The following is an 18,426-nucleotide window of genomic DNA, read 5'->3' as shown; positions in this document are numbered from 1 at the left end:
TCTCCCACTCTGCCCATAAAACAGCTGTTGTGTTCTGTTTGGTTTTTAAAAAAAAAAAAAATTCAATAACAACAGTTATCTTTAAACGGTTGTTTTTTTCAAACAGTGATATTTCGAATTTATCTTTAAACGGTTGTTTTTTTCAAACAGTGATATTTCGAATTTCTATAATTAAAAAAAATTATTAAATATATAGTGATATATTTTTTGGTGGGGTGAATTATATTTAAATTTTTTTTTCTAATTTTTCAAAAAAATTTCATTTTTTATATTTTTCTAGTTTGAAATAATATAAATATATAATTTTTTTTACAAACAGGTAAAAAAATGTCACAAAAGATAAAAAATAAACAAAAATAAAATTACAAAAAAATCTATATCCAAACAATACCTACAAATTTGGAGAAAAAATTAGTTAAGATTTGCTAAAATAACAAATGACCATTAGAGCACCATTGCTATGATTTGACAAAATAACACTATTTATTGTCAAATTATAGCAATAACAATAGCATTATAGCAACAATGGTTGTCGTTCGAAATCAGTTCATTATGTAAATAAGTCAAACTTAAAAGTACAATTTATTGGACTTAGTCTAACAATTAGGAATTGTTTGATTCATTCCAATAGTGAAGCAAATAAAGCATTATCCAAATAAGACACTGCTTACCCAAACAATGACCGGTATCAATTAACTACGCAGAAGAATAATTTTCATTAAGAACAATAAAATATTTTCCTTGCTTGGCCAATTACACATTACACACACACACAAAGAATCCAAAGTAGCCCATACAATTTTTAATCTACGGTTAAGGAGGTCAAAGTGTTGCATGCATAAAATTAAGGAAATGACGCCGTCACTTAGGTTATATGGGAAATCAATCCTTATAAAAAGGATTAGGTATCAACTTGTCAGGTAAGCAGCAATTGAAAAAAGAAGGGATTTAATTATGGTAGGCTCAGAAAACTAGAATTTCTTCACATCTAAGGAAAATTCTACAAATTAGTACTCGTTGCATGTGTAGGATTGCTCTATAAAAACCACAGAGATGTTGATTAAGATAAGATAAGTTAAACTTCTAATTTGACTCAAATTTCACTTTAGTCCTTACCATTTTAATTTAAATAATTTGATTCCTGCCTTTTAAATCCGATTTCAATTTGATCCAAATTAAAATTGAACTTTAAGTGTAAGAATCAAATTGAAATTTGAGTCAAACTACAAAAGTGAAAATTATAATTCCCCCTAAAATTTAAAACTCCCAATATATCCAAGTCAAACATTGCTAAGTACTCGTAAGACAATAATCAACCAAACTAATTTCACAAGAAGTAATGCAACAGTGAAATATGTTAAATACTTCTAGTTAACTAAATTAAAAATCCAGTGTAGCAAATTATGTTTTACAGAAACATTAATTCGAGCAAGATAATTATATATTGTAAATAGGATTGAAGTCTCCCCAAAGTTGTTCTTTTGAAACATATAGCTGATAATCCCAAGACTTCAGATGCTTTGATTCATGCCACTCAACTTCTAAACTTCATCTTCATCTGCACTTAGAAGTTAGAATCTTACAAAAACTTTTACAGAAAAGCAAAAGCAGAGACATCTAATTTATGCTACGAAACACATTTATAAACCAAATCATCTCCAAACAACTAGATTAGCTGGCTTATAAAAAAGTTCAAACCACAAAAAGGAAAAATTGTACGAATTTCTACATGAACAATACTAATTAAAATCCCACAGGTTCCAAATTCCAAACATAGGTAAGACGAACACAAAAGAGCAATTTATGAATCGTGTAGCATGGGGCACATAATGGGAATGTTCAGAAAAAGAAAAAGAGATAGGAGAAAAAAAGAAAAAAGAAAAAAGAGTTTAAAAAAATTTAAAATTGAGGTTTTATTTTTTTATTTTATCAAATTGTTCGATGACATCAAAATTTCCCGTAACTTGATGCCCCTCCAACTTCCGGCAGTCAAGACTCGAGACTGGACACTTAGTCTGACCAAATGATTAGTCCACTAAAATGCACCACATTTATGATCTAAGATATTAAACCCTACGTGTAACCAAATCTTTAAAAAAATTGTATGTGCTGGAATTCTTTTTTTAGATTCTCCAATCTACAAGTAAATTCCACAACAAAACAAATGATGGGAAGCCAACCTAACAATAGAAAGTCCATTTACTAGTGATAAATAAATCAAATGCACCAATGTTCAAAATAAGCACATTAAACCTGAACGTCCCAAAGATAACCTAACAATGGAATTCCTTAGGCCTCTTTTGTGATAAATAATACAAATGCACCGATGTTCCACTGTTTGGTTAGTTGTGTGCATTGGAGTAAGGATTGGTGCCGCATCATACCATCGGTGACAACCCCTAAAACCCACGCGGGGTTGGCTTTCCCATAGTGTATTGGTCTAGTAAACCATAAATACGGGATTAGGGACTAGTCGCCTAGGTTAAAGACACAATTGTGTTCTAGTTAGACTCAATAGGGTCTGTCTAGGTTATCGAGATGTTTCATTGATTTTTGGGTGGTATTGATTTTACCTTGAATTTTATAATATTTGAGCAATTGATCCTTGTATGTGAATTTTAAGATAATTGTGTAATATGGCATCATCCTTATTAACATTTAATATATTGGCTACTCATTTTCAATGTCTTGGATGATTATTTAGTGAGCTTTAATCTTTGTTCGTCCCTTACAATTACAGGTACTCCACCACTGTAAGCATAAAGTTGGGTGGCTATGCCATATATTCAAATCTTTTACAGAGTTATACATGTATACCCATGCTTAATTGTATTTACCCTTTTAAGTTGCCATTATTTTGGAGGCTGGCGTGTAAACCTGACTAGTTTGCTTACAGACTTATAAGATGAGTTAGATCACAGGCTTGTGTTATTTTAATGATATGTAATTAATATATTTGGGCTGTGAACACACTCATGGCTTTTTGCAACCTAACTCTAGAGATGTTACGTTCATAATTTAACTCAAACTATTATCGATGCCTTAGCAATTTATTCCAAGTACTTGGCATATGCAATCAAACTCATCCAGATATTTGGAAATTGGAGAAAAGTACTCCTTTATTTAAATTTCTCCCAAATTTGTTTTTGTCATTTGAGTCATTATTGACAAACTAGCAATATCGACCTTGAGTTTCCTAGTCATGTCATCTTAGTCATTATTGGCATGCCAGAGCTAATTTTGCTCATTATGTGAAAGCGAAACCTCTTGTCCAACGTGGACCTAAGGCAGTTGAATATTGGTGAGAATGGATTTTGTTAGAATGGATTGATGTTAGAATGGATTTTGTTTTAGGGCTTCCATATACACAATGAGGTTATGATTCCATCTATGTGGTTGTGGACAAATTTTCTAAAAGGTCCATTTCATTGCATCGAGCAGACAATAGATGCTATAAATGTGGCACAATTGTATTTTTGAGAAGTCTATTGCCTACATGGGCTACCACAATCCATTGTGTCAGACAAGGATAGTCGATTTCTCAATCATTTTTGGAGCTATTTGTATAATACATAGCTTGACTTTAGTAGTGCCTATCATCCTCAAAGTGACAGTCAAATGAGAGTTTGTTAATTGTTCCTTGGGAAATTCATTGCTGTGTTTGGTAGGGGATCATTTGAAATCATTGGACTAGAAATTGCACTTGTAACCCTTCAGAAAATCGAAGTTTTGATTTTAGTCCCTTTTATGTTAACTATGGTTATCAACCACGAGCTCCATTGGACTTGGCACCTGTGCCAAACTGAAAGCGTATCAATGAAAAAGCAAAAAATCTTATTAGCAACCTATAGGAAGTCCACAAATTTTGTTTAGGTTGTTCTCACAAAAGACAAGTTTTCTGCCTACAAGCACAATAAACTGGCAGCCAGAAAATTTGGGCCATTAGAGATTGTGAAAAGATCTCATTTGCACAACCGACGTGTTCTACATCAAACATCTCATTCCATTAGGAGTGTTCATAAAACTAAATCACTCGAGCAAACCGAGCCAATCCAACCGATTTGACACCATTTTGGACGATTTCAATGGTTGAACAGTCGGGAATCGATTGAAATTATGAATTTTGTGCAGATTTCGATCGAATTATGAGCGTATTAATTGAAAAACTGCATAAACTGATCCGACCGAATATAATTATAATTAAATTAATAATGGTGCTTAAACATGTTGCCTTTTAATGGTGGATTTTGTTTCCCAAGAACCTTAGTTGTACACACACAACATTATCATCAATGACTTCTGCAATCAATAGTTGGGCTATGGCCTTACCTAGTCTCAGAGACTTTAATTTTCACTCCAACTCTGTCTCTTTTCACCTTCTTTTTCACCCTCTCATCTACCTTTTTGTCTCTATCGCCCTGCCATCTATCCTACTTTCCTCTCTCTCTCTCTCTCTCTCTCTCTCTCTCTCTCTCTCTCTCTCTCACACACACACACACACATACACACACACACACACACACAAAGACAAACTCTAGCAAAAAACTATGGGACTTGTCTCTCTCTTCCTTGGAACTTCAAGATAAATGCTCTCTCATCTCTCAATCATCTTTGCGTCTCTCCCTTTTCCCTCTCAATCTTTAGTCTTTCCCTCTGTGACGGTGGCAAATATTGGTAGTTATTAACGGTGTGGCGGTGGTGGTGTTGAGTGATAGCGGTGGTGGTGGTGTCGATGAGCGATGGTCGTGGCATGGTGAGTTTCCCTTCTCTCTTTCCCTTTTTTTCCCATTTTCTTTCCTCCATTATCTTTATTTCAATTTGTTTGTATGTATATGAGTTTATGGTTTTGTTTTTTTTTTAAACTTTGAATCATATTTTTCTCATTTTTTTCCTCCAACCTCTTTCTATAACAGATTTGCGAAATCGACCAAACCGACCACCTAATCGATTCTCATGACTCGGTCGATTTCGAATAGTAGGTCGGTTGACAACGGATGAGGGTAAACCTAGACCTGTAAACACCCTTGCATTCCATATTGGGGATACAGTTTTGATGACAAGGCTACAAATTCAAGGGTGAATTCTTCCTACCTCGGAGATGATGACGCAGCGTGTGGCCATAAAATTTGTAGATCAAATGGATAGGTATGTGGCCAAACAAGGCAAAAGGCACTAGCAAGAATCAAACGGCACGTGCTCAAAATCGCGCAAAATTTGGTGAGTTGATGGAAAATATTGTTTTGATCAAGATTCATAGCTGTCCTACGGAACTCAATAATTTTGGGCAAATTCCATCATTTAGGCCATCAATTTCAAGATTTAGCCATTTTTGGAAAGATTTGCAACTTCAATTACTCTTAGCGCACAAGTCAAAATTCGATTTTCCGTCGAATTTGTGATTATCGTAGTAGCCTAAATTACTAATTTCTTTGTTTTATTTCAATATTTCTATTTTTGGCAATTTTTGTTGTATTTGCTTATATTTGTTTTGCTCATTAAAAAACTGTTGACTCTGGTTATTCCTAGTACATTAGGGTGGTTGTCAATATAAAAAATCATTGTAAGCCTTACGGGTGAATAGTTTAGAGAATTAATACAATTTTGAGTTTTCATTCTTTTTCCAACCTTAGGTACTCGTTTCAAATCAACCATTATTGAGCATTTATTCTTTGTATTCCTTATGAATCGACGAGTTTAGAGAAGGATCTTATTTCAGGGTAATCATCTCTGAATCAACATACCCTAAATCATCACTATCACACATTCTTTACATCACTTAGGTTGGGAGTAGAGCTCGAATACCTCGCTCATAAACGCTAGAGGACTTGTGAATTAGAGGCCAGAATACAAAGGGTTGCCTGAGCAACTCATTACCACCCTTGAGTTAGAGCACTAAAACTAGTTTGTAAGAGGGGCCTTAACCAAGACGCGACGCCTTGATGGTCGTATCATATCTCTAGGCCACTCTTGACACATCCAAAAAGGGATGTACCAAGCCTACCTATGTCCTCGTATCCAAGTATGTTACATCCCCGAGGCCTACATCAAATGTTGTAGAGTTGATCTAATTTCCCTCTAATTCGCCAAGCCTAAAAGATTGATCCACCTATCATCAGTTGAGTTGGCTTAACCTAGATCATCACCTAACATAAAGGAGGGTTCAAAATGCATGCAAGACACAACATAGCTGCATCTCCTTGCTCTTCTGACATTCAAGCTCTCCACTGCCACACCTCTTTACCAAGGCTACCATTGGCTCTCTCATTTGCCTACCTTCTTCATAACTCCTCTACAACCATTACACAATGATCAACCATTGCTAACCCTAATGTTTCACGAAAGTACTTTCCTCATCTTACCACCCATTTATGTTAACATCCTCATTTATGCTACACTCAATTTTACAAATTTAATGTTTCGTAGTTGCCTAACATTCAGTGCCATAAAGCATTGCAGGCCTCAAAGTTACCCTATAAGATTTTTCTTTCAAATTTGTTGCTATCTAGCACATTTCCACTTGAGCCAACCTACTTTGATACACTATAAGTTTCATCATTTTCAATCTTTCCACTTTTTCGTATCTCATGGTTTTCAATCTACACTATTTTACTATTTCTACTTGTGTTAGTAATAAGGTTACATTTCGATGTAAAAAGACTCGCAAGAAAACATACCCGAAGAATCAATGGACTGCGCTCTTCTATCTATAGCATGACGACTCAAGAAAACATTTTGAACAATAACTAACAATAATCAGAAGTCACTAGCATCCGTATCATTTAAATTTCTAAAATTTTTGATATTCCAAGAAATGGAAGCCTCGCGGGAACTAGCAAGAAAAGTGATGGGAGCATTGTAACTTGTGAGAGCAAGATAAACGGAAAAGGCACATAAACAAATGATCAAAGGAGTCCTCCACAATCTAAACATTCTCTCAAAGAGAGATTCTTTCGATTCCCTACCATGAGAGGAATGAAATTTTAAAAATATCAAATCCCTTATAAATGCACAATGCATTTCCATCGAGATCTAGAGTTGCCCCTAAAAACCACATGAGAATCCCAACCATTGTGTTGGATCCCATACTTGGTGGGTGTTTGGGAACTCCTAAAAACGCTACTTTTTGTATTTTTAGTTGCTTTTTTAAAAAGTGTTTGGTTGTGGCTAAAATAACGAATTTTTTTGGTATTTGAAAAAGTGGAATCAAATGTCACATCAAAACTTTTTGGTGGAGCAAAAGACTATTTTACCCTTGATGTAATAGAAAGAAAGTAATGTCACATAAAAAATTTTTGGTCGAGTAAAAAGTAATTTTGGTGGTTGCTTTTTTAGAGGATGCCAAACTCATTTTAGGGGTGTTTTTGATTTTTTTTTTTTTTTGACTTTTTGGTTTTTTTAGAAAAAGCGAGCTTATTTAGGACTTACCAAATTGGGCCTTACTATTAATCACAGAATGCCATGAAGTATCTCATTTAATAAAAAAATCTCCATAACCATTACCCTAATAATGCCTAGTTCTTAGCAATAATATTCCCAATGGAGAAACCCTCTCCCTCTTGACACATTGCAATAATACTCTTAGCAATTAAAACTTGTTCTATGATTGTGCAATATCAAGGGTTATCAAGGGTCATATGTTCTCGAAACCACAGGATCAAATCCTTTCCTACTATCTTGTTTCAACATTAATCTCGACCAAACTCATATCAGCTTGCCTCACTGGTGCAAATCTTTAATGGCTAGACAAATTGATTGTACTGTTCATCTCTCCAACTTTACTTTCTTCAATTGTCTAGATTCTCCCTCACCAGCAAGTGCCACTTACTTGCAACAGAGACAATGAGAGAAAATGGGAAGCTCATAGGTGAAATTGATAGCTAAAATAGAATAATCAACGATAACTTCAGAAAAGTGACATAGAATCCATGACCTGCTTCACTCTTCTTTGTTCTCTTCATATGCTCTGAAAAATCATGATATGAGCTGACACCTCACCACCAAAGGAGGCCTTTTAGATGTGTGTATGGACTTCTGACTATTAAGCCATTCTTTTTTTTGAGTGGCTATCAACCCATTAATAACCCACAAAACACATGTTTCTCATACTTTGATTGCTCAACAAAATTCCATTTGAATTTCAAAGAATAACTTATAATTCAATAGAAAATAATTTAACAACAATTCACATATTCTGCTCAAAGAAATTAATTCAGAGCATCTATGTGTGCAATTCAAATATTCTGCTCAAACATGACATCAGATCCTCCTTTATATGTTACGCCACACACACACCTCACTTCGACATCCGTGCACACCCTTATAGAAGCCATGTGGCCTTTTTACTCCAGATGTGAGTAGTGTTCAATTCTTTTTTATTTTAAACATTTGACATTAGAGTGTAGATTACCAAAATGGCACCTCACTCTCATCTATACCCATTGTGTCAACTAAGCCCCTAACTACCAATTGTCTTAATTAAGCTCTCAAACTCTTTAATTTGGTTCAATGCACATTCCATCTAGTTCCATCTAATTTACTAATGGATTAGAGTCATATGAGCCTCTCACGAGATTGATTAACCTCAAATACTCTAACTCAACTCCAATTCAACCAGTGTGCCCCACCCACTCCTTCTTTTATTTTTCTGATTTCACCAACTGGTCATTGTTTTTGGCCACAAACACTGATGCCCCACCAAACCTAGCATTAGTGCTGTTCCCTAAAAACCAATCCATAAGATGTGGATGATACAATTTTATAAAACAATCTTATCATTTAATTAATAATAAAAGGCAAGTTTTATTGTCATATTTACTTTGTTTGTTATTGTTTATACATGATAAGCCCATAGAATTAAAATTGAGAAGACGTGTTCTTAAGATTTAGAATATAATACTTTACTTCTCAATGCTTTATTCTTAAATGTTCCTAGTCATACGATTATTAATTGGGCGTTAGAAACTCGATAAGACTAGCATGTGTTACGCTAGCACAATTGGAAGAGTAGCTAGTCTCAAGTCACTGGTGTGGAAAATAAGGCAGATATGTGATGTAATGCAAACATATGATATGAGTGCTTGTTAGAGAACAAATTCACTTAATGTGACGACTGATGAATATCTATATGGAGTTTTAACTACCTACCAAAACAAATGCTCATTACTTACAATGGTGCATGTAATTCTAAAACTTGAGACCATCATAGGTGTCTTATATATGTCTTATTAAGCTTTAATCGTACAATATGTTTGTATTCTAATTATAAAATATGAAAATGTATTGATCGTGCTTAGTGAGATATGCATGGAAGCATGTGAATGTTCAATAAGAGATCTATCACTCTTAAGTAAAGAGAGAGCATGTCCCATGTGACATTCTAGGATATTACTCAAGGAAGACCTTGGCCAGGGCATTGTGATATTTAGAAAGGAATTTCTAATTTCACTACCATGAGTCATATTAGTTATATTTAGAGCATACGATTTAGGGGTTTGATAGTTTTTCATAATTTATTGACTTAGTCAAGACATTGTATGATTGAATGATTAAAATGCACGGTATTTGTTAATTGAAGTGAAGGATTTACTTTGTATATTTATACAACTTTAATTTTACTTTTTTCTTCTTCAGTAAGAAATAAGAAAATATTGAAAATTATTATTGAAATTATTCTAACAATTATAGTCTAATAACATGCAAAAATTATTAAAATTTCAATTTCATAATAGTTTGGATACATGACCTAGAGTGTCTGAATGGTATCCGAAGCTTCTCAAAATTTAACATCAAGTATCGAATACATTAAAGAAGCTTCAAATATGTATCCGCGAATATCCAAAAAGTATCAGTATTCGATATGGGTACCATACAAATAGGACTCCTTTTAGAAATATACATGCTTCATAGGCGGAGGGCCACAACCATTATCCAAGTGCCTTAGTAATACAACCCTGGAACTCCCCATCCTAGTCCTAATTTGAGAAATAATCACCTTCAACTGTCATATCATATCCGAGTAAATATCCTTTCTTCCTCCTAAGAAGATGGAGAATTCTATTCGAGCAACAAGAGGCACATGATGTAATTTGAAGACTCCCAATTATGTGAAACCCCTAATTGCGGGCAACCAACCTCTATAAACTCTCTTTCCCTAGTACCGGTGTACCTGCGTAACCAAAATCCCCTCACCACAACCACACAGACATCTTCTAAGACACTAGAGCCTATTCTTGCATGAAATATATCATATCTATCCTTGAAAAGGGGGGCGAAAACACTAAGAACAAGAACAACACAAACACAGATGCTTAATTTGTATGGAGAGGAACGGCTTGCCACCAACACCAACGGTTTTGAAACCCGAAAGACCGCTACACAAATAATAAACCTGCCACCTGGGAAGAGCTTCTCCTCCTCGCCGCCATACAGGAAACACATACGGCCATCACCGAGATGGGTGGCAAAGCACACGTAAAACTTGAGCCGAGGATTGAACATAATAGAAAGCTCACTTAGTACCCAATGAGACTTGATGAAACCATTGGCGTCCTCAAAATCATAAGCAATGTGCTGATCCCCATTTTCTAACATGGCAATGCAAAAGCCCTCAAATTTAGCTCTAGCACCGGAGGGACGAGGCATAAAACTAAGATCATCCAGCACACAAAACTGGCTTGAAAACTCCGTCCCATCCTCCCATTTATTTTTACTAGCGTGAAACATGCAGAAACCAGCCTGGGTATAAATTCTGAGCCTGTGTCCCCAAGCAAAATAGTCGAGGATAGTATCACCACCAGATTTACTGAAGCTGAGAGGGTTGGGGATGATTTCCCACTTTCTATCTCCTCCGTCAACGGGATTGGAATCAAAAACCTCAAAATGGAAGATCAAGTTCAAATAGGTATGAGTAGTATGAATGTCTGGAAAGAAGATAAATTGTTCCCTCAAGTGTGACCATGATAGGTCTGGGTTTGTAACCTGACAATCTGATTGGATGAGTGGTGGGATCAAAGGCAAAAAGCATCTAAATAGAAATTCTTTTTGCAAGAACCATCATTTTCATCAATTACAACATTCGTACTCCCAACCATATACAATTTGGAATCCATAACCATACATCCCATTCCCATCGAGGATCCACCACTGGTGCTGGTGCAATTGCGAAAATCGCACACAAGTTCAAGATCGGCGCCACCTTTGCATAACTTGGTAACATTGAGACGGCATAGTACTTCAGGCGACTGCACATACATATACAAGTCCTTCTTCGTCGCCATCCTGATCTGATCCTCCTCAAAATTTCTCACCGCCTACCTACGCATTCTCGGAAACCCTATCTATCCTCTGCTTTCATCAGTCCAGAGATTGCGGTGCCGGCTTGGTGGGTGATTTTCTGTAGAGAATGATCTTAGCTAGGGCTAAAAACGGAGGGTCGACATTAGAATTTTTTTAAATAACCTTGCTTGTTTCCATTTTTCAAAAAACACTTTTCAGAAAATTCTACTTTTTTATTTTTTGTGTTTTTTTTGTTTTTACTGAATTTTTTTAATATTTTAAGCAATTTTTTTACTTTTTAAACACACCTAACATAAATACACCTAAAAAGTAAAAAAAAATTGTAAAAAAAATCTTTTAAAAATTCACTAAATACCAAAAATACAAAAAAAAAAAAAAACAAGAATTTAGTACATTTTTTGTATTTTTATGTATTTATTAATTTTTTAAAATATTTTTTCACAATTTTTTTACTTTTTAGATACATCTAAGTAAGGTGCATCTAAAAAAGTAAAAAAAAATGTTTAAAATTTTAAAAATATTCACTAAAAACAAAAAAACACGAAAACCAAAAAAGTCAGTTTTCAAAAAACTTAATCCAGAAAACTCAAACCAAACATACTGAATATTTATGCTCTACTTCTCGTCTTTTAAATTATTAAAAAAGAGTGCAATTATCATTGTAATTTTTAAACAATTAAACTTTTGAGATTTAAAAGTAATTTGTCTTGAAAACTTTAATATCTAAGTAAAATTTTTGCTATTAGAAAGTCATATATGTAAAATATAAAATTAAAATTTTCCTAACTAAATGTTAAACAATACAAAAATGTATCAAATATTTACAACAAAAAATATGTTAAGTTAGATATAAGACTTTGAATTTTTCAGAAATAAGACATTTAGTCAAGTTAAAGAGTATTTACACAAACACCTCCTAAACTATTGTTAGGTATCACTTTGACCCTTATATTAAAAAAACGAACAAACTGACCCCTAAACTATTGTCAAATATCATTTTAGGTCCTTAAACTAAAAAACATACAAATCGACACTATCAAAATGTATCACATACGCCCCCCTCCATCCTTTAGTCGTGAGTAAATCGGGAGATTGAAAGATACGTGCCAATATTTTGGTTATTTTATAGCCAATGTACTATTTAGCAATGAGTTAATTACATGAAAACCTCCTAAACTATAAAAACATACAATTTGACCTTTTAACTATCAAAATGCCACACTCCTTGATATTAATGGAAAGAGTGATCTAACCAAATTCTCTCTCTTTGTAATATCTCAGGCACTTGTTTTCTTTTTGCAATCTATCAAAAACCATTACAATTTTTTTTATTTATTTTTTATTTTTTATAAATCCATTGAAAACCCTAATCCTACCACCTTACCTCTCCTTTTCATTTCAAAAAAATTCGTGAAAAAATCATTTTATATTTTTTTATCGCCCCACCCCTCACTCCATTTAAAAAAAAAAATGAAAAAATCCTTATATATATATATATTAATTTGTAATGATTTTTAATAGACTTCAAAGTAAGAGAGAGTGTGAAAATATTGAAAAGATAAGACAATTTGGTCATTTCACCGTTTTCGTTAGCGGCATTAAGGGATGTATGACATTTTGATAGTTGAATGGTAGAATTATATGATTTAATAGTTAAAATGATATATTTTGATAGTTTAGAGGGTCAAAATGATACTTGATAATAGTTTTAGGGGTCAATTTGTACATTTCTTTTTTTAGTTTATGGGGTCAAAATGATACTTGACAATAGTTTAAGGAGTGTCTATGTAAATACCGCTTAAATTTACTAATAATTTGACATGTGTAACAAAATTAAATTAGAATTTTTGAGCATGAAGTCATATCAATTATTTTAAATGGTATAGATTATATATAGAGTTAATTTTCTATTTAAATATTCTTTGAAAGGGCCATTATTAAAGAAAATTTTATATAGTGTTATATTATATAGATAGCGCTAATTTTAAATATTAATCATTAAGATTTTTATTCAATTTACATAAGATATAGTAAATGACAATGCTTATAGGAAAATTAGCAATACACCCTTTTAAATATTTTTGTAAGAGTTTAAATCCATAAAAAAATTAGTTTCTAGTTAAAGTCCCTAGTTTTTAAATTTTAGACATTTTTTCCCTTAATATTTAGACCTATTTTCTCTCTCTCTCTCTAGCTCTCACTCCAAAACCCCCACCACCAATAGTCATAAGTTTGGTGTACCCAACCAACGACAAGCCCTCATTGTCATTCATCACTGCCGGCGAAGCTCACCGGAGAGAGAAAGAAAACTAGATTTAAGAAAATATTGAAAAGTTACTCTTGAAATTATTCTAACAATTATACTTTAATAATATACAAAAATTATTAAAATTTTAATTTCATAATAGTTTGGATACGTGACCTAGAGTGTCTAAACGATATTCGAAGCTTCTCAAAATTTGACATCAAGTATCGAATACATTTAGGAAATTCAAATACATATCTGCAAATATTCAAAAAATATCAGTATCTAATATGGGTACGAAACGGATAGAACACTCTTTTAAAAATATATGTGCTTCATAGGCGAAAGGGATAGGGAATGCTATTCGAGCGACAAGAGGTACATGATGTAATTTGAAGACTCCTAATTATGTAAAACCCCTAATTGCGGGCAACCAACCTTTATAAACTCTCCTTCCCTAGTACCGGTGTACCTGCCTACCCAAAATCCGCTTACCATAACTACACAGACATCTTCTAAGACACTAGAACCTATTCTTGCATGAAATATATGTCATACGAACAAACAGTGGCCAAAAGAACTTATGGCAAGCATATGTATACACTACAAGAAATTACACTTTTGGCGACCAAATTTGGCGACTAAAATTAATTTAGTTGCCAAAACTCAGCCCTTTGGTGACTAAAATTTGAATTGGTTGGCAATGTTGCATATTTTAGCTACTAAAATTTTTTAGTAGCCGTATATTACTTATTGGCGACTAAAAACACCATTAGTAGCTAAAAAATGACCCAATCAGTGACTAAAAAACAGTTAGTCACTAAAAATAGCCCAATAGGTGACTAAAATACAATTAGTAGCTAAAAAGTTATCCAATAGGTGACTAAAAAAAATTTGGTCCCTAAATATACAATCTTTAGCTACTAAAAATAATTTAGTCGGTATTAATTTACTTTTAGCGACTAAATTTTAGTCAGCAATTATAATTAAAAATTTTAACAATTGGACTTCAGATTTTGGAGGGAAAATTAATTCCTTTATTTATTATTGGCGACTAAAAAAGTTAGTCGGGAAAGAAAATAAACTAGGGTTTAAAAAATACACTACCACACACTTAAACTCTCTCATACATTTGTAGTATGCATAAGATTACTTTTTGGCTCAATATACCTTATCCTTTTCTACAACTCTGCAAGGAAGCTGCAGTCAGAAACTTAGCAAATAGAACCTATAATCAATTCGGCTACCACCTCTTCAACTTATGGTTGCTTTCATTAAACAGGAGGAAGGATATCAAAAACAGTATGAGAAGCTAAGAGAGGCTTATTGAGCTATTTCATTTATGCATGGTAGTACATATATTTGATATGAAACGCTTTTCTTAGTTTTAACAGATGATATAATATGAGAGGCTTATTGAGGTATTTCAATAATCTTTTTAGTTACACTTCTTTGCTGTCTTTTGGAATAGTAACTCATAGATGCAAACTTATATGCATTACTTGGGAAAAGGACTGCAATAGACGATGAAAAGCCTATTAAAAAAGAAGAATGAGAAGCCTGTTAAGGTTGAGGTTGGCACAGTTGCATGCATCTTTGTCGCCCACATATATTACTTATCAGTTGATTTAAAGTTTTCTGACGTCTTTTGATCTATTTTCATATATCTACAAATGTACTACTGCTGTGGATACTCTGCCAAAACCATCTAAAGAAGAACTCAATCCCTAGGCAAAAGTGGCCTATAATTATGTTTGAGGCATGACATGCAATTTGGCAAATATGGGTAATATGCTTTGGTTAATGCTTTTGAATGGCTTTTGTGGTAATTGTTTGTGTGATGCAAAAAGTATGATTAATAATATTTATTATCTCTTTATGCTCTTTATGGGTTTGGTGATGGCAAATAACTATTAACTTAAGTGATGCTGCCCCAGATTCGTAGTCCATCACCTCCATAACCAAACTTAATATTACATTCTTAACAATTCAAAACTTAGTCAAAAAAAGGCGTTCCGGGAGAAAAAATTCAAAACAGCCCACGAACCACCATGTGGCTCTCACGGACAGCTTTTCCTTGACAAATAGGACTTGTGACAACTGACGGAATGTAATTCGGACTCGTAGGTTAGGAGTTAGAGCCGAATACGCCTTAAACTTAGTCGAAAAAGGGCGTTCCGGGGGCGAAAATTCAAAACATCCCCCAAACCACCATATGGCTCTCACGGACAGCTTCCCCTTGATAAATAGGACTTGTGACAACTGATGAAATGTAATTCAGACCCGTAGGTTGGGAGTTAGAGCCCAATACGCCTAAAACTTAGTTGAAAAAGGGCGTTCCGGGGGCAAAAATTCAAAACAGCCCCTGAACCACTATATGGCTCTCACAAAAAGCTTTCCCTTGACAAATAGGACTTGTGACAACTGACGGAATGTAATTCAGACCCGTAGGTTGGGAGTTAGAGCCGAATACGCCTTAAACTTAGTCGAAAAAGGGCGTTCCGGGGGTGAAAATTCAAAACAGCCCCTGAACCACTATGTGGCTCTCACGGACAGCTTCCCCTTGACAAATAGGACTTGTGACAACTGACAGAATGTAATTCGGACTTGTAGGTTAAGAGTTAGAGCCGAATATGCCTTAAACTTAGTCCGAAAAGGGCGTTCTAGGGGCGAAAATTCAAAACAGCCCCCGAATCACCATGTGGCTCTTACGGACAGCTTCCCCTTGAAAATTACAACCTGTGACAACAGCTGGAATGTAATTAGGACCCATAGGCTTGGAGTTTGAGCCAAAAACGCCTTAAACTTAGTCGAAAAAGGGCATTCTAGGGGCGAAAATTCAAAACAGCCCCCGAACCACCGTGTGGCTCTCATGGACAGCTTCCCTTTAACAAATAGGACTTGTGACAACTAACAGAATGTAATTCGGACCCGTAGGTTGAGAGTTAGAGTTGAATACGCCTTAAACTTAGTTAGAAAAGAGCGTTCCGATGGCGAAAATTCAAAATAGGCCCCGAACCACTGTGTGGCTCTTACGGACAGCTTCCCCATGAAAATTACAACCTGTGACAACAGCTGGAATGTAATTAGGACCCGTAGGCTTCGAGTTTGAGCCGAAAACGCCTTAAACTTAGTCGAAAAAAGGCGTTCCGGGGGCGAAAATTTAAAACAACCCTCGAACCGCCGTGCGACTCTCACATACAGCTTCCTCTTGACAAATAGGACTTGTGACAACTGATGGAATATAATTCGGACTCGTAGGTTGAGAGTTAGAGGCGAATACGCCTTAAACTTAGTCGGAAAAGGACTTGTGACAACTATTTGTTAGGTTTATCTAATATTTTTCCCTAATCAATTTGTGAAGCATCTTTGATATCTACAAGTAGATTGGATTCTTTTGAGAAAAGCAAAAAATACTTATTAGTATATAAAAATTGGATTTAATGAAACAATGCCAAAGAGATGTTATCAGTTGAATTTTGAGATTTTATTAGCATAGTTTATAGTTCATAATTTCCTTTTCTTGGCGCATTATATTTTTGTTAGTTCTTCAGTGTTTGATATATTATCTTGTCAATTTGTATTAACCTCTAGCTTTCTCATTAATTCTAAATCTTTGGTAGATATATAATTGAGGTATTGATTTTGTTGTGACTTGGGTTTTCTGGTAATTTATTGATGGATTCTGTTTATTTGTATGCTCAGGTGAAGTTGACAAAAGAATTGCATTTGGCCAATTGAGAAGATTCGCTTCGCGAGAATTACAGCTAGCTACAGACAACTTTAATAAGAAAAATGTCCTTGGAAAGGGGGGTTTTGGAAAGGTTTATAAAGGAGTGCTTTCAAATAATACTAAAGTGGCTGTGAAATGATTAAATGACTATGAGAGTTCTGGTGGAGACGCAGCATTCCAACGTGAAGTTGAGATGATAACTGTAGCTGTTCACAGGAATCTATTACGTCTTATTGGGTTCTACTCAACACCAATAGAAGGCCTTTGGTGTATCCCTTCATGCAGAACGCCTTTTGATTTATTCTAGTGAATTTTTGAAGTCTTTTGATTTTATATATAGCTAGTGTATGGATGTCACTGGTAGCTCATTTGTTAAAATAGATTTGTATGAAATTATTATTTTAAGTTGGAATATACTTTGTTTGCAATGTTGACATTAAAAGTTATAATTTTGTTTGGATGGTTGTAAGTGAAATAGATGTAGATTGTGGAATGGGTGATAATATATATATATGTATTATTTTGTTTGTATACATGTTACAAGTTGCATGGAATACATATAGGTTGTGGACAAATTAATTTTTTTTTAAAAAAACAAAAAACAAAAAATTATGTTTTTGGCTACTAAACAATTGGTAGCCAAAAATGGAATAAATATTTTTAGTGACTAAATAGTTAGTAGCTAAAAAAAGAATTAAATGGAAACAAATCTTTTGGAGACTAAATATGTAGTAGCCATAAACAAAAGACTTTAGGCGACTAATGATTTAGTAGCCAAAAAAAAAAAAACAAAGAAAGAAAATTAATTGGCGACTAAAACTTTTGTAGCTAAACAAAAACTATACTTTGGGCTACTAAACCATTTAGTAGCTAAAAGAAATAAGATGAATAAAAAAAGAAAATTAGCGACTAAAAGTTTGATCGCCCTAAATGATTAAGTTTTTGGCGACAAAAGTTTTTAGTCACTAAAAATATAATGTTAAATTTATTATGAACTTTTGGCGACTAAAAAATTAGTCGCCAATTGAATATTTTCAGTGACTAAATAATTCTTAGTCGCCAATTGAAAACTTTTGACGACTAAAAAATTAGTCGCCAATTGAGGACTTTCAGCGACTAAGTAATTTTTAGTCGCCAATACCTTTCCCCAACA

At 34.0% G+C, this 18,426-nt stretch overlaps 1 long non-coding RNA gene across 1 annotated transcript; it reads left to right on the top strand.

The window, feature by feature from the left end:
• The first annotated feature begins 11,145 nt into the window (after positions 1-11,145).
• On the top strand, positions 11,146-17,733 carry LOC145794705 (uncharacterized). Its single transcript, XR_014334631.1, has 2 exons — positions 11,146-11,380; positions 17,246-17,733. It is a non-coding gene; the product is annotated as an uncharacterized LOC145794705 (long non-coding RNA).
• The last annotated feature ends 693 nt before the right edge of the window (positions 17,734-18,426 follow it).

This window comes from Camellia sinensis, chromosome 7 (genome assembly GCF_055761805.1).
Source record: "Camellia sinensis isolate YWXY chromosome 7, ASM5576180v1, whole genome shotgun sequence".
In the NCBI taxonomy this organism is placed as follows: Eukaryota; Viridiplantae; Streptophyta; class Magnoliopsida; order Ericales; family Theaceae; genus Camellia; species Camellia sinensis.
The sequence above is the reverse complement of the archived record's forward strand: the minus strand, read 5'-3'. Positions and strand labels throughout refer to the sequence as shown.